This window comes from Fukomys damarensis, unplaced genomic scaffold (assembly GCF_012274545.1).
Source record: "Fukomys damarensis isolate Sample0158 unplaced genomic scaffold, DMR_v1.0_HiC HiC_scaffold_24, whole genome shotgun sequence".
In the NCBI taxonomy this organism is placed as follows: domain Eukaryota; kingdom Metazoa; phylum Chordata; class Mammalia; order Rodentia; family Bathyergidae; genus Fukomys; species Fukomys damarensis.
In genome coordinates this window covers 20,414,922-20,438,434 of record NW_022900936.1, presented here as the reverse complement: position 1 = coordinate 20,438,434, position 23,513 = coordinate 20,414,922, and the positions used below count along the sequence as shown (strand labels likewise).

Below are 23,513 nucleotides of genomic sequence, written 5' to 3'. Positions count from 1 at the left end.
AAGAGCCCGATACAACCTGGGAAAAAAAAAAAAAAAAAAAAAAAAAAGTTAGTATGTTTAGCCTTAGTATTGAATATATGTTTATCATCTTCATTATGTTACACAATTTCTTAAGCACAACTTATCTTGTTTTTATTCTGATTTAATTCTGATTGCTTATAGACTCCCAGGAGTTTGATACCTAAAATGTAACTGAATATTATCTATTGCAGATTATACTGCGATCCTATCAGACTGTGCATGAAAGTGGCATTAAATCATATATAAGAATCACTGGGAGACCCTTCTGGCTTTCAGATTCCATAGTCCTAATCTCAAATTTAGCTCAAGAATTTAGAAAGCATTTTTAATAATTTCATTGCTTGTGGTCATACAGATTCCAAGCCATACTGTGGAAAACAGTTCTTAGCATTTAGCTAAGATGAAATTCTACAGCTAATTCTTTTAACAGGAAAATAGTCTTATCAATTAGTTGAGCCCCTGATGGTAGTTTGGAAAAAGCAACATTAACAAATGTTAGCATTATGAATATGCTAACTCTGATGAAATAGCAAATGTGTAGATTATAAACAGAGAAGTTGCTTCAATGTCAAGGGCTTCAGTGTAATAGTCTTCCAATGACATGTTGACATACTTAGTGAATATAATCATCTTTTCAGATTTTTAAAGGGGACTGTCAATATTATCATTTTTGATGTAGTTTTACAATTATTTTTCACAAAAGATTAAATAAGTAAGTGGAGATTAGTATCAAATAATTTAAATCGATTCTTATTTTGAGCAAATTTATAAATAGATGAATGCTTTTACACTTAATTCAAGAATCGAATAAATGTACCCAAAGTAATCCCTATTAGCCATAGACCTTTCAGCCTGATCTTCCCTTGTGGATACAGCTTCTTCACTTTAGAATCTTCAGAGAGTCTAAAGATATCACATGGAATATTAAGGAAGAACTAATGGCTTAGGGAGTGACAAGGTATTTCTGAAAAGAGATAAGGAATTGATAAGAGAAAACTATCCAGTTTGCATCTCCACAGACCCAATTAGATAACTCTTTAATTCTTATAGGGCAAAACAAGTAAGGGAGTTGAAAAGTCCAAGAGTGGTATGGTAAAAGAGTTTACTTCCCAAAGAATAAATATTAAAAGCTTATGAGCAGTGGTAATTGCCCAGCAGATATCACACTGATCACAATTTCTTACCCATCCAACACATTAGCTGAATTTATTTTGAAGTATTCTTGTTGTGTAAGAGACTCCCAAACACAGTGGCATAAAATGGCCATTTGCTGTAGTTCATTTATTCATGAATCAGGAATTTGAATAAGGCTTACCTTTATTCCCTAATATGCATGCTCTAAAATGTTGCCTGTAATTGTACATGTGAGAAGGAAGCATCAGCTGTACAGCAAAGCCAAACTGGCTCATTATCATGGCTGGCTTTCCAGGCAGGCTACGGTCAGTGAGCTATGTTGGAGCCCTGTTGGTGCTGTATATCTAGTTATAACCTCAGCAGGACTGTCTCCAGATAGTCTCTCTTGTAGGTTGGTAGGATCCTCCCAGAGGAATTGTTTCAAGATGATCAGACTGTGTAGAAGATGCTAGAGGAGACACTAAATAGTAGACCAAATAGTCTTTTCCAAAGTATTCTTGGAAATCATATACCACTTTTGCAACATTATGATCAACTATAAGGCAAAACCCAAGGCAACAAAAATTAAATTATCCCATTTGATGGGAAAGGATTTTTAATCACATTGTAGGTAAGTGTGTGGGAAATATTAAGCCCATTTCTTAAATTTACATTTCTAAAAGTTAAAAGTTTAATCTCAAATATTCCCATAAGCTAGGTTCAGTCATTTTCCCCATGTTTATATAAGAGGAAACAGATGCAGGGAAATATGGTGATTTGTCCAAGATCAGACAAGCTGTAAGAGACAATATCAAGATTTGAATTATAGTCTGGGTATCATAATAAATGCTTATATAGTCCCTCAGAATTCTGTTAAAATTAATGAGTGTTCTTCTCAATTTAAATGATATTTCCTTGCATTCAGTCAAATACAATTTAAAAGTTAGAAGGAATTGTTTTACTTTGAAAATTATTTATAATACTTCTATTTTATACTACTTAATATATTAGACAGTAAACAAATTATTTCATATTTAATATGCACCTATAAAAATTAATTCTTACACCTGAGCATGGTGACATGTGGCTATAATCCCAGCACTCAGGAGGCTGAGGCAAGAGGATTTCCATAAGTACAGGGCCAGCTCTGGCAACATAGTGAGTTCAAGGACAACCCAAACTTCATGGTGAGACCCTTTCACAGCCCTATTCCACCCAGAATTATTTCAGATGATTTCTCCCTGAAAATGTTTCAATGTCCTTGCTTTATGTAACAATTCAGAAGCTTAATATTGTATTTATTATTTTATTTTATTTTTTTGTTTTTGGGTGTACCCGGGATTGAACTCGGGTCCTTGCATTTGAAAGGCAGGCCACCGAACCGCTGAGCTAAATCCCCAGCCCCTTAATATTGTATTTATGAAGTAAATAATTCTCTTAATATTTCACAGTTCTTTTTCAACAAGCATACTTAAAGTTTTAATGGTAGTAACTTGCTGACCACTGCATTCTCCTAATTGATATTTTATGCTACAATCCCACCAGGTTTAATTAGTGATAGAATCACATTAATTTCACACAAATGGTTCTGAGAAAAAGTATTGTACTTTACATGACATTTTCCATATATGCTGGTCTTGAAGCTAATAATCCTTCTTTACTTTCTGGAAGAAATTGAACTTTTAAATTAAGTTTTAGTGTGCCATAAAATATTATTGCAGAGTATGGTAGAAACACCAAAAAAAAAAAAAATAGTGTTTCACAACAGAAGTATTTGAAATAATCATGATGGTGTGTGCCCTTAATACTTGCACCCCTGGCTGTGGCACAGGATTCCAAGTGTCTCCCAGCCTAGGCAACCTAGCAATTTAGCAAGAACTTGCCTTGAGATAAATGAATAAGTACAGGCGTACATACATACATACATACATGAAGAATAGAATATCTTGGCTTTAGTGTCTTGCAGCACACAAAACAAACAAAAGTGCAAGGAAGCAAACAAAAACCAAAAACCTCAAGAGAAATACTTAAAACTAATTATACTTTTATCTATAATTCAAATCTTCTTCCTACATTTAGTATGTGATTTTAAAATCTCTTCAGGCAAATTTTAAGCACTTGTGAAAGTATATCCACTTGCGTTATAAGCTTTTTCCAATATTCAGTGTTTCTGATGATATGATTTTGTTTGTATTTTATTTAATTGTCACTATCTAAATATTTTCATTTCATTTAATATTTATAGTGAATATATCTTAAGGGTTGTAAGTACTATTGATTTCACTGCCATTAAAATATTATTAATATATTAGGGTTATCCAAATTTGCATTAAATTGATAGCTTAGTCTTAACATTGTTATGGATTTTTCTTTAAGTGTATGTGTGTATAAAAATTAGAACCTCTTCCTTATGTTTATTGACTGTTTACTCAAAGGTACAAATTAGATGTATGCAAGAAAGTTTAAACAAATACTCAAAAACTGTTATCATGTATGAAATAGCATTCATTAAAGTTCTAATGTACTTACTAAGCATCATAAATTTTTACACTAAAAACTTTTGCTTTTTGAAAAAATCCCTAGTTGCTTCAAAAGTTGGATTTGAGAAATTTGTGAGATTTTCTCTTTTATCATATACATTATTAAGTAGTAAAAATTCAGTAAGAATTTTTCATTAATTTTAATGCCTTAATCATTTTTAACTGAAATGTATTTCCATCACCTCTTACTATTATTGTTATTGATGTAGAACAACATATTAAGATGAATTAGTATTGAAAGTTATGGAAAATATCACAAATACCAAATTTTCACCTGACTTTCTCGTTTTAGTACTTCACTGGCCATATCACTTCTTATGTCTGATTTCAATTTTCAATTTCTGCACACAAAAAAAAGATTAATGATAAGAACTTCCTGGGAAAGCATTTTAATGAAGAAATGAAATCATGCATTTTTTTATCTCATACCCAAAATGAACAATTTAGAAGTATCATCTCCCCTCGTTTTTGAAAGTATCCAATCTGTTTAGTATTATGTATTGAACTAATTTGAGAGATTTTATAAATGAAAAAATCATGTTAACTCTATGTCACTGACTGCTGCCACAGTATAGACTGGATAAAAACTTTTGTGAACATGGTCTTATGTTTTCTATGAAGGAAAGTCTTTCACAAGAATCAATCTTCTTATTTAACTATTGTGCAGTATGTTCTCCTAACAGAGTTATAAATAAATTTACTCTAAAATAATATGTAGCAACATTAATTCACTGATTCAAATAATAAGTTGTCTTAATAAATTCTAGAAGTGTATATTCCATCTGTCTTTAAAGTTAACCTTGTCAGAAGTCTGCATTTGGTTTTCATCCACATTTCAGTCTCCACCAATGTAGGTGCAAATTAGGCTTTCAGCTTCTTATACTTGCAGAGCACGGATTCCTGTGTCACTCTCTCCGTTAACATTTTTATTTATTCTTACTGGTAAAATAAATGTATCTTCATTATTGTGTATGTACAATGCGGGATCATGATGCTCGCTCTTGGGAATTTGTACTTGCAGGCAACACATCTTGATTACTCTCTATCACTTTTTCTCCCTCCGCCTTACTTCTCCTCCCTCCAGTCCTTTTTCCACCTTCACAAGTCTGTCTTCTTGTTTCCTACCACCTCTTCTTTTCTTTAGTCATTGACTAAAAATCCAGTCTCTTACTAGAAAAATAAATCAGGATCAAACATTTCATAGATTTCACAATTAACCATCTTTATTTTCTCTTCTTTGACAGCTCTCCCAAATCTGCAAGTTTTTTCTCCCTAGGAAGTGAATCATTGTTTTGCTTATTCCTTTTATGCATCTCTTATTAGGTAGTAGTAGATATTGATCTGGAATGGATTCTTCCAAATTCTATAAAGTATCTAAACGGACCACTAAGGTAGAAATAAATAACTTTCTGTGCTCCATGAAGCAGGGTTGCTTAAGAATGTTTTATGATTCATAAACTTTTCAAATTATTATTTCATATGTATATATATATATATGTGATATAACTTGTTTCTTTCAGTTTTCTGGAAAGAATTTGTTACTTTTCAATTTTAGCACTAACTAGAAGTATAAGTTCTGATAAGGTAGTAAATTTTTGCCTCTAGAATTCATATAAAATAATAAACATAACTGTAAGCAATTACAAACATGTGAATAGAATGTTTTATATAATAATTATAAGGTGTTTATTATATTGCCTTATGTATGTCATCTCCCTTATGTAATTTATCTACTTTTAAATTTCAGAATCTATAATATTTTTATTCCTCTTATTCTTGTCCCACTAGTTATAGGCTTATCTCCACTTCAGAATCCCACTCTATTTTAAATAAGAAGTGTTTGTAATATATAGCAATATGTTTTAACTCTTAAAATAACAGTTTTCAAAATGTAAACTTTTGTTAACCAGCTTCATTTTTTTCTATATTATCAAGCCACCTGGGCTGTTATACAATGAATTTTTTTTTGAATTGAATTACGATTTTTCATTAATCTTTTTCATAAAATGTTCACAGAATCAAAAAATGATGTACATACAAGTATGTTGCAAAATGTGAATTAAATTTAATATAAAACATTAAATTATAAACAATAAAATGCTATTCAAATCGTGGCCTAAAATTCTGTACCATTAATGGTACTCAGACACATTTTTAGAAAAATGGGCTGGAGTTAAACATTTGGAATTAACATGATGTAGCATTTAGCTGTAAGGTTTTTAATGGGACATATTTAAAGTTGCTTCAGTTGGAACAGAACCTATTTTCCTTCTGCCTATTACAGAGTCCAACTCTTCAGACCAGTAACTAAATATGCTTTGCTTCAGTAATGGAAACAGAGTTTATTCAAAAATCACTGTGAATGAAATTCATTTAATTTCAACTTTACCATGAAATGATCCCTTCAAAATGACACCATTAACTGAATTAATAAAGCAGAGGAGCCAAATCCGAAAGCAATTTATTTCTTTTTTTCCTAAAGTATTAAATGAAATGTTCTTTTAATCTAAGTTAGATCGCTTCAAAACTTTATAACAGGATTTTTCTTTTCCTTTTTGAAAATATTTATTTGTGATAGATGTTTTTGTATTAAACAGTTCTACTGATTCAACCTCAACTGTCTTTCTGGGTCCATTTTACTTGTTGTTTATTCAAATAAACACCTAAAATGTACCAATAAACTCAATGAGATAAAAAACATATTTAAACTGCAACAAAAAATGTTTAAAATTTTGAATTTACAGTATTAATAACCAACTTTAACATTTACCTTTTAATGTGTGTGCAAAGGTCATAGTTTTACCAGTGTTCATTTCTATTTTTATAGTGTAGAATGTTAACATTTTTGTCCACACTGTGATCCAGAAAAACCATACTTAAAAATTCTTTTGTATAATCAATATGAGTTCAAAAGAAATTTCTGTCAATAAAATAAACAGTTCATTATGTACAACTAGCTGAACAAAATAAGATACCTTAAAATTTCTAAGAACTTAATCATCTTAGCATATAAGTATTTATTGTAACACTTCATTCATCATCATATTATTTCATGCTTAGGGATATTATTCTTTATTATGCATACACAAATATTTTATGACTTAACATTGCCCTTTATGAAAGAAGGGTCTTGCTAAATAGTTATAAAAATTATTTATTGAAACTACTTCCATTGGAAAACAGAAGTTAATGATGTGATATTTTCCATATGATATGAAAATCTGCACTGAAAATTGTTGGATTTTTATAAAATGTAAAGAGGGCATTAAATTTTTCCCATTTTTCATTCTTAAGCAAATACAACTTCTTCAGGATGATTTTCTTAAAATGTAATGAGAGAAATATCTTGAAGTTAGAAGAGCTAATGTAACAAATATTTTCTCTGTTACTTGCCCAAATTTACTTGAAAACTATCAATATTGAGAGCTCTTCTGTTTGCACATATTATTCTAGGCAAAAAGAGAAGATCATTGAGAAACCTTTTCTGCTTCATGGTTAAAACCATGTAAGAGAGGCAATGGAACTAAATAAAGCATATTAAAATTGTTGATCATTTGTTTATGAACAGGGAGTTTAAAAATATGCACTTTTCTGTTCAAAATATCAATTTTCAGTATGCTTGCTTTTGCAAGGCTCCACATGTAGTTGAGGCATACTTGTTCTTGCCATGAGAGGCACGTCAGCTTGCCAAGGAGACCTCTGTACTTCTACATCTTGCAGACTATGCCTGCCATCTCCTTTCACCAGAGCGTCCACACTTCTCTCCTGCTGATGAAACAAATTGTGATTTTAAAAACATTTACAATATAATGGCATAACTTATTAATTTACAGTATGCTACACATAGAGGGAATTTAAGATATTTGATCTTCCTTCTTAAGTCATAATCAGTAAAATAAGATGGAAATATTCACAAGTAATTATTTTTAGAAAAGATTCTGTCAGTTTTTTCTCATTGAGTTTATTGGTACATTTTTGGTATACAGCACAGTTACGTTCATTGTTGGGCTCTTGCACCTGTACATGACAAGTCTTGGTTCCCATTTTTGCCCCTTATCCTTGCTCTCCCTCAACCCCCTTCTTCCTTCCCTAATAACAAATACTTCCTTTTCATTTTTTTTTATTTTCTCAGGTTTTATTTTCTTTTCCCTTATTACCTTTCCCCTATTCCTCCCACTTCCCTTACATCTTTAGCCCCTTTCTTCCTATTTCACACACACACACACACACACAAACACTACTGAAAAGAGGGGCAGGAAATGGGAAAAAAAGATATATTACGGGTAGATGTAAATTCCCTATTATGAATGATATAAATATATATGACAAATATGTACTAATAAAAAATATAGCACTACTAAAAAGGAAAAACTAAAATTTGACAAATATGATGTCAAATTTTGATCATTATCTTTCAGGATGATTATAGTATGTATTTTTATATATTGGAAGTAGTTATATCTCTGAACATAATTGTATAGCTATATTTTATTACTTTTGTCTACAGCATTCGACAGGCAGCTGAAGAAACCCCCCTCTTGTATCTTATTATCATTCTTGAAGTGCAATTCTGGATGCAATTATGGGTAATTCTTGAGAAGAATGTTTTAAAAATTAAAGGAAAAAATAAGCCTAGAACAGAGGTCAAGGAGAAAAGCCTATACAAAAATTAAAGAACAAACAAACCTAATAAAATATGTTATGTTAGCAAATGATTAAAGAAATACTGGAAACATTTTTGTTCAAGTATTTAACAGTATATTTGAAATAGACACACTGCTTGGTGTCTATTGAGAATAGTATGGCATAAAAGTTGATGTTACAAAATTGCATATATTTTCCAGTAATCATGAATTATAGTTAATGAAATGTATTCAGATCCAGATAAGAAAATATCCATTCTGTTCAATTTGTCTAGCATAATCTACAACATTATCAGTGTCTAAAAGAAAAACCTTTTATTTGGTGAGATACTTCATCCAAAGATCCCACATAATCTTAGATTTCCTGACATTCTGTCTAAAAAATCAATTTTTTTAAATATCCAGACTACTGTTTTTAATATTTGTATATAAGAATTATATAAGCAGTTGTGTCACATAGACCTTTATGATCCTCCCTGTCTTAGATCTGACTAAACCTCCCTTTTTAGACCTTTGATCTGCCTAAGCTTTCATAGGCATTAAAAACAATGGGGATACTATCATTCACAATTACCAAACTTATTGACAAATGGAAGAGAGGATTTCAGAGAATTCAAACACAAAATAAAGGCAATTGAAATGTCATTACCCTGGCTTGTACATCGGAACTTATTATAGACATGTATAGAAATTATACTCAGGAACACACAAAATGAGTACATGTTAAAAATTTTAAAAACTAATTAAGGAGGAAATAAACAGTTCTATTTTTAAAATGATCAGATTGTTTTGGTCTATATAACTTATACAGATCACCAGTATGAGATTACTGTATTTCTTTCATCATAAACACTCATATAAACACACAAATACACAGTACACCCTCATGAGGTATTTATGTAGAAAATTTATTATAATCTTGATATCAAGTGCAGCTATACACTGAATGTTATATAAATGGAATTAATTTCTATAACTTATGGTTTTATAATCATGTTAGCTTTGATATTCTGAGTTTACAAAATAAAGCTAACTGATTAGCACAGTGTTATATGGAGGTGGCAACATTAATTTATCTACTCTGTCATTTCAAGTAAATTCCTGTATTTCTCAACCTCATCATTTATAGGTCCTCCAGAGTCTCCAATAATGCCTTAACCAATAAGTACCTCAGTTGTCTCAGTAAAGAAAAATTTTAAGATAGTTTTATTCCTGTTCCACACACATTAAATTTAGATATTCAATAGTTTTTCAATCCATATTTTGTAATAACTATTTATGGAAATAATATTTCTCTAATCTCTTTATACAATATAACTTCTCCACATAGCTCCACAGGTATGAAAAGCTAAGGTTATTTGATACTATCTTCAGATTGAAAAAAAGAATCGATGTCTAATGGTAGAGAAGAATATTAAAGAACATAGCATCAGATCCTGGCACCTGTAGATTTTAATACCTATATATATATTTTTTTTCCTTTCCAAAGATAATGGGCTTTTCTGAAGGATTTTTATTTGAATGACATTTTAAAGATCCTACCTAATGCATTTTTTCATGCAAGTGCTCTGAGGGCAATAATATAGGTCCCTGCTGGGCAATAGACAAAATGGATACTTCTATTCCGCATCTGATGTAGGTGGTAGAATATAATTAGCTGTGCTGGAAATCTTCCTTGATGCATCTGAGCTTGCTGAGAGGTGGGTTTTCAATCATTTACAACTTTCTGAAAATTTTTCAGCCCACAGCTGGAATAAAAATTATCAAAGGAGTCTATTCATGTGTTAAACATCCTTTTAAAAACTGTTTTTTCAGAAGTTAGAAAATATTTTACAATTAAAATATTTTAAACAGACCATTTATTAATGAATTACTATTTTGTAAGATTTTTATGGTAAAATCTTTACAACTAGGGTAAAATATTATAAAACAATGACTGTAAATGATGTAATAACAATTCACAATTTTACAGGAATCGTCATGTGAAAAATGCTATAGGGAGATAAAGTGGTTTCTGTATATTCTTTTAATGTGTTTCATAGCATACTATTTTCTTCTTATATATATTTTAGCATAACTATAAAATTACGTAGATTAAATATTTGTGCAGTGATCTGCTACTAGTCAAAAATATTGAAATATTTTTATAAGGAAATGAGATACCAGTGAATATTAACAGAATTAACAAAAATAACTCTTTTATTGGTAAATATAATTTTGAAGGAAGTATGTGCTATTTTAGTGAACAGTGTTAAGGAATTTCAAGCAATATAATGAAATAAATTTGAATAAATTCATGTACAGCGATGGAGGCATTTGAATGTAACACTTATATATCAATAAGAAAAATAAATTAGAAGAAAGTATATATATGAAAATATATGAGTAGCTATTCTAATAAATTCTTGCAGCAAAACAATTGATTTGATAAATTCCTTTCTCAAGCTTGAGCATGGAAACAAAACTGTGCATAAAATATTATTAATATGAGAATTAATGAATACATTTGAAATGATCACAATGAAAGTTGTCCTCCATTTCAATATTGATATTGCAGTACTTTCATTGCTCTTGACTCATGGTTTCTCATATAATACACTTATGATATGTTAAGAAATAGTTGCAGTTATAATTAATCAGCCAAGTATTTAGTATGCTTGTTGTGATTACTTAGGGTAAACAAAGCAGCTCTTAGATTAGACTCCTTCTGGGTGGATATTGCAGCAGTCTCTTGGGATAATGATTTTCTTCATTTGACGATGAATGTGAACATAGGTTGATTCTACAATAAACATAGGAATGCAGGTATCTCAGTGTTGAAATGTTTCACTTCCCTTGACTCTACATCCAGAAGTGAACTAGAGAATGATAGATTAATCTTCATGTTTTTTTCTTGTTTTTTTCTTTTTTTTTGAGGAACTTCTGCATTCTTCTTCATAGAGGAGCACATTTCTGTCTACTGTGTGTCTCAATAGTGTACAGTGTTAGAATTATTTTTCTCCACATCCTCACCACTAATTTCCCCCCCCATTTTTTAGTAGTTATTCTAGCTGGGATGGGTTATACCCCAAAGCACAGGGAACAAGGGTAAAAATAGTATTATTTCAAACTAAGAAAATTCCACAAAGGAAATAATCATCAGAGTAAAGAGACAGCCTATAGAATGGGAGAAAATAACTTTCCAACTTTTTCTGACACGATTAATATCCAGAGTAATTAATTAGAAAAAAGCAGAAAAGCAATCTTAATAAAAGTGTGAAGTGAGCCAGGGATTTAGCTCAGCGGTTCGGTGGTCTGCCTTGCAAGCGCAAAGACCCGAGTTCAAGGGTGAAGTGATCTGAATATCCATTTCTGAATGCCTGAGAATCTGTTATTATGAATGAAATATCTAAGTTTTATGCAGATACTAGATCTCATCTTCTCTAAGATATCATGAACATAATTCTAATAATTTTCTCCCAACAGTGTATGCACCCAGTACTAATTATTCTACAGATCATTTCTACCAACACTCAAAAATATTCTTATTCTCTTGATACACACATACATTTTCAGGTGTATTTATATATGTGTGCAGAGATTAGATAGGCAGTCAGATAGATAGATGATAGGTAAATATAAAGAAAAATAGATAAGAAATGCCATCTGTACTTTCTCCTATTTTCTCTTGAAAATACCTTGAAAAGGTTTAAACTTGATCTCTTCAGATTTCTTCCTCCAGTTGTCTCTTAAATATACGCCAATCAGTCCTTGATCATATCAGTCCACTGTAAGGCTCTGGCGAGTTTACCAAAGTCTGCATTTTCTTAAGCCTAATGGGAACCTACTAATTTTCATTATTTTTTGTGTCTAGCAGCAACACTGACCTAGTTAAACAATTTCTATTGTGTCAGTTATGCATTTGGATTTTAGATAATTATCCTGAATTTACTTACCAAACTGCACATTCATATAAATCTTTTTATTAAGTTTATTGATACATCCAAAGCAAACAATATAGTTGCATTTATCATTGGGATCCTGTACCTTTACATGATATATCTTGGATCTTGTTATAAAAATCTTTGATCACTTTTTGTTTTGAATTTATCTTTAAATAATGAAGAACCCTACTCCATGGATCCATTCTTGAACCTCTCTTCCTATGATTACCCCTTCAGTTTTCTTACATAATTTCATGGCTTTAATTACCAGCTAGATTCTGAAAGCCCCAAATTTCTTCCATAAATCTCTACACTGAACTTTTATTCTGTATTCAACTAAACAGGGGTCGCTGGATATTAAATATCTCAAAGTTAAAGTACCATCCCAACCCTGGTAGTTTATCTACTTATCTATCTCTCAAGTTTAATCACATTACATAATGATTCCTTTGCCCAATTAAATGGGTTAAACTGCTTAGAATCATTGTCTCTTTTCTGTCATTCTATTCACTTTGAATGTTTACTGAATCCTCTTACTCTTGATTTAAATATTATTATGCCATTATTATTCTATGATCGGTTGTTACTGGTTCAGTCCAACCTATCATCATGAATTTTCTAGTTTACTGCAAAAATGTTTTAAGAGATTTGGTTATATCCACTCTTGTCCACATTATTGTCATTACATGTCCAAAAATATGTAAATTTGTCTTTTTAAAACAAGTCAGATAATGTGACTGTTCCTTCTAGAACCCCTGAATACTCTCATGATTTGGAACTCCCTGCTATTACCTACATAACAGTACAGGACAAACTACTGTCTTGACTCTGATTACTTCTTGTTTTTCCTCAAAACTTACCATTAAAACGAGTTTGAGGAGAGCAGGGGTGAAGGAGGCAAGAGAAGCAGACCAACAGGTATTAAATTACAGTTGTAGGAAAGCAAGAAGTATGATTTTCACATAATCACTGTAGGTAATGCATTTCTAAAAGGAAGTAGAAAGGATAAATTTTTATAAAATACAGGTATTTCTACTACTTGAAACATAATCTACGCCTGTATTGAAACATAACATGTTAGCACAAATATTTTTTAATATTTGTGTATTTTATGCATCGGGTAAAATTAAAAAACTACTTGAAAAAAGAATAAAATTGAAATGGACTATATATATATATATATATATATATATATATATATATATGCAAAACAAATAATTATTAGCAATCTTGAAATAGAAAAGAATGATCTCTTCGGATAACATATGATTTAATTTATAAAGATAATAACACTATAAAAGAAAGAATTGGAAATATCGAGATGTTTTGCACACATATTAATAAAAATCAGAAATGTTTTAAAATTCTTCGTTTTGGCATGAGATAAATAAGGCAATACTATAACTCTAAATACAGAAAGGAGAAAACATACTATGAGGTTTATTAAAAACCTTAAAAGCATATAAAACATTATATCAGATTGTAAATTGGTAGGAATTTAAAGGCTCTTTTCATTTCTTGGTTGATATCAATAGTGCTACAATAAACATGGAAATGCCATTATCTATCTGAAATACTGATTTCATTTTTTTTCACGTATCCAGTAGGAAGATTGATTATCTTTTTAAAATATTGATTTCATTTCATTTGCATATATCCAAAACCAAACCAAACTACTGCATCTCAGCAGATTTTATATATTTTTGATAATTTAAAATTTTAGCCACCATCACATAATTGCAATTTGTTACTATGTGTGCAAAAAATAATTTATTGAAACTGTTGTTTTCTTACACTGTTGTTTGGTGGTAAATTTTTATTTATATTCATGGTCTATGTAAAAGAGTTCCATAAAACATAAGCAAAATTGAGCAGAATGTTAACTATATATGATTTATACAGCATTATATCCTGAAGTGCATTCAAAGCATAGCTATATTTGTATGATTTTCACTTTCTTGAACTTTCCACACATTTGTAGTTATGACTAACAAAATGAAATTTGTGAAACTAGCAGCACAACTTCATATTCAGAAAATAGCATATATTTGGTGCTATACTATCAACATATGTGACACTAATTCACACATCAGTTACATAAAATATCTTAGGTGCCTAATGATGTAAATATTTGATATGTTTTTAATGTAACATGATTTTAATGGAAAAAATACATTTATATTGTTTAGACATTTTCAACTTTTTGGATTCAGTCAAATAAGAGTAAAACAAATGATGACATATTGTCACTATAAGATTTCTCATATTGAAGACAAATTGTCACTATATGAAAATATATTACTTTCTTTGAAATTAACTGTTACTATAAAGCTTGTGACAAATTAAAATGCCTTTCAGAAGTTCTCTTTCCAGTTACATTCTATATAGACTGGCCTGATTTATTACCTAACCTTACCCAACCACACTAAGAAGTAGACAAAATTTATAATGTGATAGGCACCATATTGATCTCTAAAAGTTGAGGAATGAGTGACATAATTTCTAAAGAATGTTTTTGGGGAACTCATGATAAGCAGGCTAAAGGAAAAGTATCATGGAGATAGATGACAGCCTACTGGAGTCAAGCAGTTTTGTAAGCATTTCATATAATTTTGTTCTACTTTCTTTTGGGCATTGTTTCATTTTTTTTAAACTAATTTGCTTATGAACTGAACTACATTACCAATATTTAGACACTGGTTATTAAATATATATTGATACTATTATATCATAAATGTCATAACTGTTATGTACCTAGGGCTGAGCTTGCACAACACACTTAATTTTTGCCAGATGTAGTTAAAAGAAAGTCATTAAATATTATGCATTAGTCAACCTGAACTGTGATCAGTCTGCAAAATGAATATGAAAATTTCAGTCTTTCCATATAGAAAACTTCTGAATTTTTAGGCTGCAGCAGCAGATGCTGTACTTATATCTAGATTTTGACCATAGCACATATTCTCTTGATTCAGGAAACAGTTTCCAAGACTAGGCACCCATCTGTGATGTGCTCATTGAAAATTTTCATACTGAAATATATAATAGAAATTAAAAACAAAAGACTACAGAATAGCACAATGAAATCTTATGTCTGCATCACCCCGTTTTAATAGTAATGAATATTTTTCCTGTCATATGTTTGTCCCTTATTCTGATTTTAATTTTGCAATTAACTGAATTTCCTTTATTTTGTTCATGGTCAAAATGGCATTAATAATTGAATTTCATTCACAGCACCAGAAAAAATCTCTACTAGCAATAATGCACTTTTGTTTAAGTAAAGAATGGTAAAGTTGGTTTTCTCTTTGAAGTAGAATATATGTACAGTGCCTTTGAAACACCAAATTAAATGGTCAGTAAATATAAAATCCATATATTTATTTTTTGGTTCTGTATTCCAGATGTTTTGAGTCAGCTTATCATTTTCTCAACAGATGCTAAGCTCATTACAAATATACACTCAATTAATCACTATAGCAACCCTAGGAAAACTGTGCTTCTATGTAATTTCATAGAAAATGAAATAACGATACAGCTAAGGTAAATCTTTACCTCCAAGTGTAAGAGACCTTATAGCCTAGCTAGTATTCTAATCTATCCAGTTTGTTTGTAGTTTATGGTTCTAAGTATACTGTTAAAATAGACAAAACATCATGACAATAATATTAAATTTAAAGATCACTTTCTGAAAATGAATATTTTGATAATTATCAGTTGCAATGCAAATAATTTAATTTTTAAAATAAAAATTTCTGATTTATTTTACTTTTACTTTTTTTTTTTTTTTTTTTTTTTTTTTAGAGTAGCCCAGGCTGGCCTCAAACTCACAGCAATCCTCCTGCCTCAGCCTCCCAAGTGCTGGGATTACAGGCATGCGCCACCATGCCTGGCTTTACTTTTTTCTTTAATACCATAAAATTTTTGTTTTGTTTTGCTTGTTTTATTTATTTTTTTTTTTTGGTAACGGGGATTGAACTTGGGTCCTTGTGATTGCAAGGCAAGCCGCGGAACCACTGGGCTAAATCCCCAGCCCAATAATATTTAAATTTTAAATATGTGGTTTTTTAAATATTTAAATATTTATTATTCTTTTGTTTCTTTCTGGGGATTAAATCTAGGAGTTTGTTCATGTTAGGCAAATGTTCTACTACTAATCTACAATCCATCTCTTTTTATTTCAAAACAGTCTTTTTAAATTGTCCAGTTTGGAGCTGACCTTACCATTCTCCTGCTTCAGCCTCTGAGCAGCTGAGATTACAAGCATGCATCACTAGATTTGGCTAAATATTATTTTAAAAATACAGGATGAGTTGTATATAGACTATGAAAATAAAAGTGATCATATTTAATAAGAATATATACTTACATATGTACAATTTTCTGTAAAAACCTACAAAGTATAGACATTTCCTATCAAAGGATTGGTTCCAGAAACCTGTAAATGTTTATTTTGTTCTTTCTTCCCCCATCTAGTCATTCAAGAAATACTTTCAATATCACCTCAGTATGTTTCTGAGTTCACCCCTTCTGTGCATTCACCACCACTACCTTTTCCCAGTAATTATGAGTGCTTGCTGTCAGTCTATCTAGTCTATCTCAGTCTGTTTATTTTAAGCCATTCTGAGCAGGGGACTGAAGGTAGGTGGTTTCGAGCAGCAAGATTTGCTTCTCATGGTTTTAGTGGCTGGGAAACTCAAGATCAAAGAGCTGGCAAAGCAGAGTAGTTGTCCGTTAAGTATAGTCTTCTTGATGCATATAGGGTGTCTTCTCCCCTTGTCCTCACTTCGTAGAAGGGGCTGCCTGGATATCTGTGGTCTATTTGTAAGACACTAGTCACAGTTATGAGTGATTTGCTGTCATGATCATTGGACCATGCGCCAAATCACTGAATTTTAATGCCATGACCTTGAAGCTAAGGATTTCAGCATTTGGATTTTGTGTAAATGCAAACTTTCAAACCATATCACCTTCCCAATTGGTGCTTCATCTCATAGAATCAGTCATCTTTTCAAAGTACAAATGCATCGACTTTATTTTGTCACCGAAACTGTTCATATCTCTTTTTAGTACCATCTACCACACCAAAACTTTTTTCTTTAGTTTTTATTTTTAACTGTGCTACTTATATGGAGTTTAAGCATAGTTGGCCAGTTAACCTGATCTCTGAAAGTCTTTCAAGTATTCCTGGAATTGTGCAGTCAACGACACAATTAATGTGAGAACATTCCTCACTTCCTATTCCCATTACTGTACATTTTTGTTTGTTCAATATGCTTCTCATTTAAAATGTGTCCTTTTGATACTACTTTTTCCCACTTACAGTAAGATTTTCACGGTTTACCAATGTTGAAGCATGTGTAAGCACTTAATTTCATTTTATTGCCAAATATTTTATATGGAATATTATCAAATATTTTCTTATACAGATTACTGATAAATTCTTCCTTATACGGATTTTTTGTGTAAACATCAGTGGATGATTATTTTGGTTGCTTCCCATTTGGGGCTTTATTGACAATCTGTTAGGAGCATTCGTTTACAAGGTTTTCTTACTTCATTTCCTTTGGGAATATTGTTGCTAACTATATAATACCGTTCTGAGGTATTTTCAGACCTTTTATCCAAACCATCTGTGCCATTTTACATGCTCAAGCAATGTGTGAGGGTTCTGATTATTCCATATCTTCTCAAGCATTAACTATCTTTTTTAATGCAGCCTTTTTCATGAGTCCAAAGTAGTATTATGGTTTTACTTTACATTTCTCTAATAGCTAATGACATTGAATATCTTATTGTTAATAGTCTCCTCTGCTTTTGAGGATCTTTGATTTACTTATTCAGTTCTTTCATCTCTTACCTCCTTCCTGTTCCTATTGAATGCAGCAGCTTCATTGAGGTTCTTTCAACTCTTTGACTCTGTCATATTTTCCCTCAACTCCCCCTGCACACAGTTCCCCCTCCCTTCTCATTTTCCCTCCTTTTTTGCTTAGCCAGGGCTAGCTTTGTGATTGTGCAACCCGAGTAACTGCACAGGGATCCATTCCCATAAGTGTACCTTGGTTAGTTTATTGTATTGTTGTTGTCTTCGTGAAATTTAAAATAAATTTTGTGCAGGAACTATCACATTGTATTTTGCCATGGGCCTTGAAATTATGCAACTAAACTGGTAGTACATGGCTAATCATTAATATTTCCCCTTCAGATTAGAAATTAATACCTATAAGATGCTGTTCCTCATCTGTGTAGATAATATTAAGGTTTCTTCCTGCAGTTCATCTATGCCAGTGTGGATTATAATTTGTAATTTTTCCTTCTAAGTCCTTTGACCTTATTAACTAATAGTTTTGCCTACCTTGTTAATTTCTTTACCCTCAGAATTCAACACAATGCCTGTGATCTGGTCCTGGTATTTATGAAACGCAGTGTCTTACTTGAGGCTCAGGTGATTAGACATGTAGCAAACATAATTTAAAACATGAACTCCAGGGTCAGGCAGCAGGAATACTTCACTTTTGTTACTTATAAAATGTAAGACCTCAGCCGGATGTGGTGGCGCACACCTATAATCCCAGCACTCGGGAGGCTGAGGCAGGAGAATCGCTGTGAGTTCAAGACCAGCTTGGGCTACATAGTGAGTTCCAGGTCAGTCTCAACTACATAGTGAGACTCTGACTAAAAAAGTAAAAAAACAAAAAACAAAAAACAAAAAAACAAATATGTATATAAAACCTAACTAAGTTACTTTAAGTTTCTAGGTTTCTGCTCCTCAGTTTTTTCTTCTTAAAATGATGATATTAGGCCCAACATCCTAGTGGAGTTATTGGGATTAAGTGAACTGTGTGGTGTATAGAGATTGATATGTAACAAGTACCATTTATCATATACATTAAATTTTATAGTTATATTCATAATTATTATAGTGAGCTCCTATATTTTAAAAAAATTGTATATTTAAAGCAAAGAAAATGACACTGGGACCTAGTGGAGAGATGATTATGCATAATTTCTTAAGAACCTTTCTTGCATTTAATATATTTTATTATATCATTTATACTGCTTGAAGGAAGGGAAATTGTACAAGAGTTCAGTTCATGAAATCAAAATAAAAAGAAAATTAGGAAGCTGGGAGCAGGCCCAGAAACAAGAGAATTAATGTTAATACTAAATATAGAATTCCTACAAAGAGGGAAGATAAATTTTCTGCTTAATATTCTTGGTAAGACCATAGTATAGTGCTAACTGTAGCCAACACGATATTAATGCAATTTTGAAGTAATTTGGAAATTTTAATGGTATAAGCTCTTTATTTATTATTTATTTATTTATTTATTTATTTATTTATTTTTTGGTACCAGGGATTGAACTCGGGTCCTTGAGCTTGCAAGGCAGGCCACCGAACCGCTGAGCTAAATCCCCGGCCCTTGTATAACCTCTTTAGAGAGTCTATTTTTCTGTTTACACATTTAATAGTTGATCTGTGTCTTTATCTGTGGATAATTGGAGTTGTTTGACGTTCATAAAGTCAGGAAACTATTAGAAATGAGCCAAACCATATATGATTCAGGGGTGCAATATATGATTCACAAGTTTTTTGTGTGACATTTGCTTTTGGTTTTCTATGCAGTGCTTCAGTGCCCAATATCAGGAGAGTCCACATACTTTTCCTTTCTTCTGTGCATCTGCTGGCTGCTTTGAGTTGTTTCAAATATCCTCTCGGGTCATGTGCTAGTATATCACTCCTCAACACCACCTCTTTCACCATTTTCAAATCTCAGGCCATGCTTGTTTCTTGGGTGACATCAATCTGGCTTGATTTCACTGCTCCATCGCTGATGTCCAAAATGAAATCATGGGGTTCCCATGTGGGACAGTTCATCTGACTGTAATTAAAAATTAATATTTGCATTATGTGTTTAGTGTCTTTAAGGATAGTCCCTTTCTCAGTTTCTTCAGCACTTCATCTTCAGTGGCTGTTTATTGTATGATAAGCGACCCAAAATGCTGCACAATAGTTGAATGACTTACATAATACACATTTTTGTCAAAAGACTAGTGTGGTCAATACTTTTTAAAATGTCCAATGGTATAATGTGAAAAAAAGAGAAGGAATATTGATCACTTCAAACACATTGTGATCTGCAGTAGGTTTAAATTTGGCAATAAACCAGGTAAAGTTATTTTGTGACACCTCGTACAATACAATTGTGCTATAATTAAAATTGTCAAATTAAATGAGAACTAAACATAGCAAGGTGGCTATGGTAAAGATATTTGGTTAAGGTTTTTTTTTTTAAAGGAGAGTAAACTCTTAAGAATAAACATTTTATATACATTGAGATGCTATTCAAGAAAGTAGTTTTAAACTTACCTAATAAATGTCAGAGAATATGACATAAATTAAATTTTAGAAGTGAATTTCTGTGAAGGGTAGGAATAATAATGTACAATGAGACACTTTGCTTTCTAATCATTTTACTTAATTCTGTATTAGAACCTTGAATAGTGGACAGATAGCTAAAATGCCCATTAACCTGTCTTAATTAAATAACAAGTGTCCTAAGTTAATCTTCAGTAGGTAGTGAATCAGAGCAAAGTTTTAGATGAATTTTATTTCAGATGTGTGCAGTGCCTTTTTGTAGCACAAAGATGTTCTTTACAATGTCAGGTGAAGGAATGACTTTGGTATTCTAGTATATTAGTGAAAAGTATATAGTACATTTTTGCAAAGATAATATTAAATCTGAAATGGATTTACAATTACTAAATGAATTGCATATTTTATAAAGTTTCTGTGTCTCTAGGATTTTTTTATTAATAATTTCTGTTACATCGATAATAACTTTGGATAAACATTGTCTTAGTTACTTTTCTTATTGCAGAAACAAAATGTCTGACACCCAAAGTTAGAGGAGGAAAGGTTTATTTCAATTCACAGTTTATAGAGGTTTGTGTTCATAGTCAGCTGGTTCCAAAGCAGGGTGGCTAACAGAGGGGCACCACAGAGGGGAAAGAGGTCATGGCATGGCAAACAGAAGGCAGCAAGGAGCAGCAGCAGCAGAAGCAAGTGATATATTTATCCAGTCACAGTTATTATGCTATGTGATGAAACATGTAACTGTCCTCTTGGAAATACAGGAAAATCTGTCAATAACCTTCAAAGCAGTGTAATTAGACTGTGAATAGGAGGAACAGAGATAGGTCGGTAGTTGCTGAAATGGAAAATGATAAACCAAACTGAAATCTCTCAGCACTTAGAAAATATATAAATTTCAGGAAAGGATGAAGCCTAAGCACATGAGACAGCATGGGGCATGGAAGATAATTAGCATCCGCCATGGAAGAAAGAGATGATTGTGCTGGGTTAGGGTGGTGATGATTTCAGACCTGCACGTGGTGATTTGATTGCACCAAATGATCGTGCCCTACAAGCTTCAGGGAAACGGGACAAGGATGTTAGCTGGAGAAAATGACGGAAATTTGCTACATTCGATGGGAGCAAGGATGACAGTCCCTGTACTGTGTGTATTGACTGAAAAGAGAACAAAGTCCTTGCCGCAGTCCAGGGACTTATTCTGACCTGAGTAGTGATCAGAGACATGAAATTGGGAGAAAACCTGGAGGCGGTGATGCTGTGAAAGTCCAGAAATGAGTGCTGTGTACAAGAGGGAATGGGGAAGTAAAAAGAATTCAGATTTGTTATGTGCAGGTATCCACTCTCCATGATGGATGGAGCCATTCTGTACTGCAACATGTCCTAATGAAAGCTTTAATGAAAGAAAAAGTTAGTGTTTTAAAAAGCAAACTTTTTTTTGTTTTGTTTTTTGTTTTTTTGTTTTTTTGGCGGTACCAGGGAATTGAAATCAAGACCTTGTGCAACAGGCAGCAGCAGCACCACTGAGCTAAATCCCCAGGCTGAAGAAAACCTGTTTTAATAGCCTCCAACTAAGAATAGAGCCAGGGCAAAGGATGGGCCAAAGAGTACATTTTTAATTATTGAGAAGTAGTTATGAGGTTTACAAAATTGGTAATTTGGCTTTTGGTTGTATTCACTGTGATTTTGATGTCTGTTGATTCTTGATTTTTTTTTCTTTTCCTATCAGTTAATTGTATGGTGTCAGAAATGGAACATTTTTAACAGTTGGTACAAGAGAAGGCCTTATTTCTTGAGAACCTACCATTACTACTATTTTAGCAGTACCTGAGTGATCAGAAATATGTTAGTCAGCTTTCCCATTGCTGTGACCCAGTATCCAACACTGAGAATTTAAAGGGAGAAAGGGCGCTTGTGTTTTCAGATTTCAGTCCATGATCTGTGACTGTCTTCGCAGAGGGAACACAGTGTTGAGTGAAAAGGCCTGGGCAGCACAGCAGCAGAGCAGAGGAACAGTGCCAGAGACACAGGGCCAAGGACCATGTTAGTATCCAAGGTCACACTTCCATGAGGTACCCAGGCACACCTAGAACTGTGCTTTCCTACTCCAAGCTCCCAAATAATCAAGTTAACAGTCTTAACTATTGTAGGGAACATAGATTATTTTTGCTGTGTAAATCCTGATCTAAGGAGTTTTTTTAACCTTTGAGGAGCATTTTCCTGATAATAAATTAGGAATAACTAAAAAAGATTTAAGAGTATATAATGACTAAATTCATACATAAAAATAACAATACAAAGTGCAGCAATGTTTGAAAAATTGTTTTGAAATAATATTCTGATATGTACAAAAGTAAACATATACTAGGATTTTATGACACAGTGTACACACTGGTATTAAAATTTATGTGAGTTTCCATTACACAGAAAATAAATCAACTACTTTATTATAAAATTTGTCAACATAGGTGTGACATACAATGTTTTATCGAAAAACTAAAATCTCAGATTTTGAAAAAAATCAATTAAAAAATAGTAGGGCTAGGGATTTAGCTCAGTGGTTCCTCCACCTGCCTTGCTGAGTTCGATCCCCAGTACCACAAAAAAAAAAAAAAAAAAAGTAAATAGATGTCCCTGAATTTTCAAAGACTAGAATGTTATATTATCTGAGTGTATGAAGCAGAATTCAATGAATGCATTATTTTTGTTTTTATATGACTGCTATAAAGTTGTTTAAATAATTGAAAAGAACATTTCTAGGTATGCTAACTAAGTTGTATGGAAGAATTCCTATTATATGTGCAGCATAATCTATTGGTTTGAAATCAATTTTATGATTTGAATCAAGCTTCCTGGAGTAAATCATTATTTTCATAATTTTCAGTGGTCTTCTCAGGAC

General features: G+C 31.9%; 1 protein-coding gene across 2 annotated transcripts in view; it reads left to right on the top strand.

The window, feature by feature from the left end:
* Ncam2 (neural cell adhesion molecule 2) overlaps window positions 1–23,513 on the top strand; it is a 454,995-nt gene that overhangs the window by 309,909 nt on the left and 121,573 nt on the right. The gene's annotated exons all lie outside the window — the stretch shown is intronic.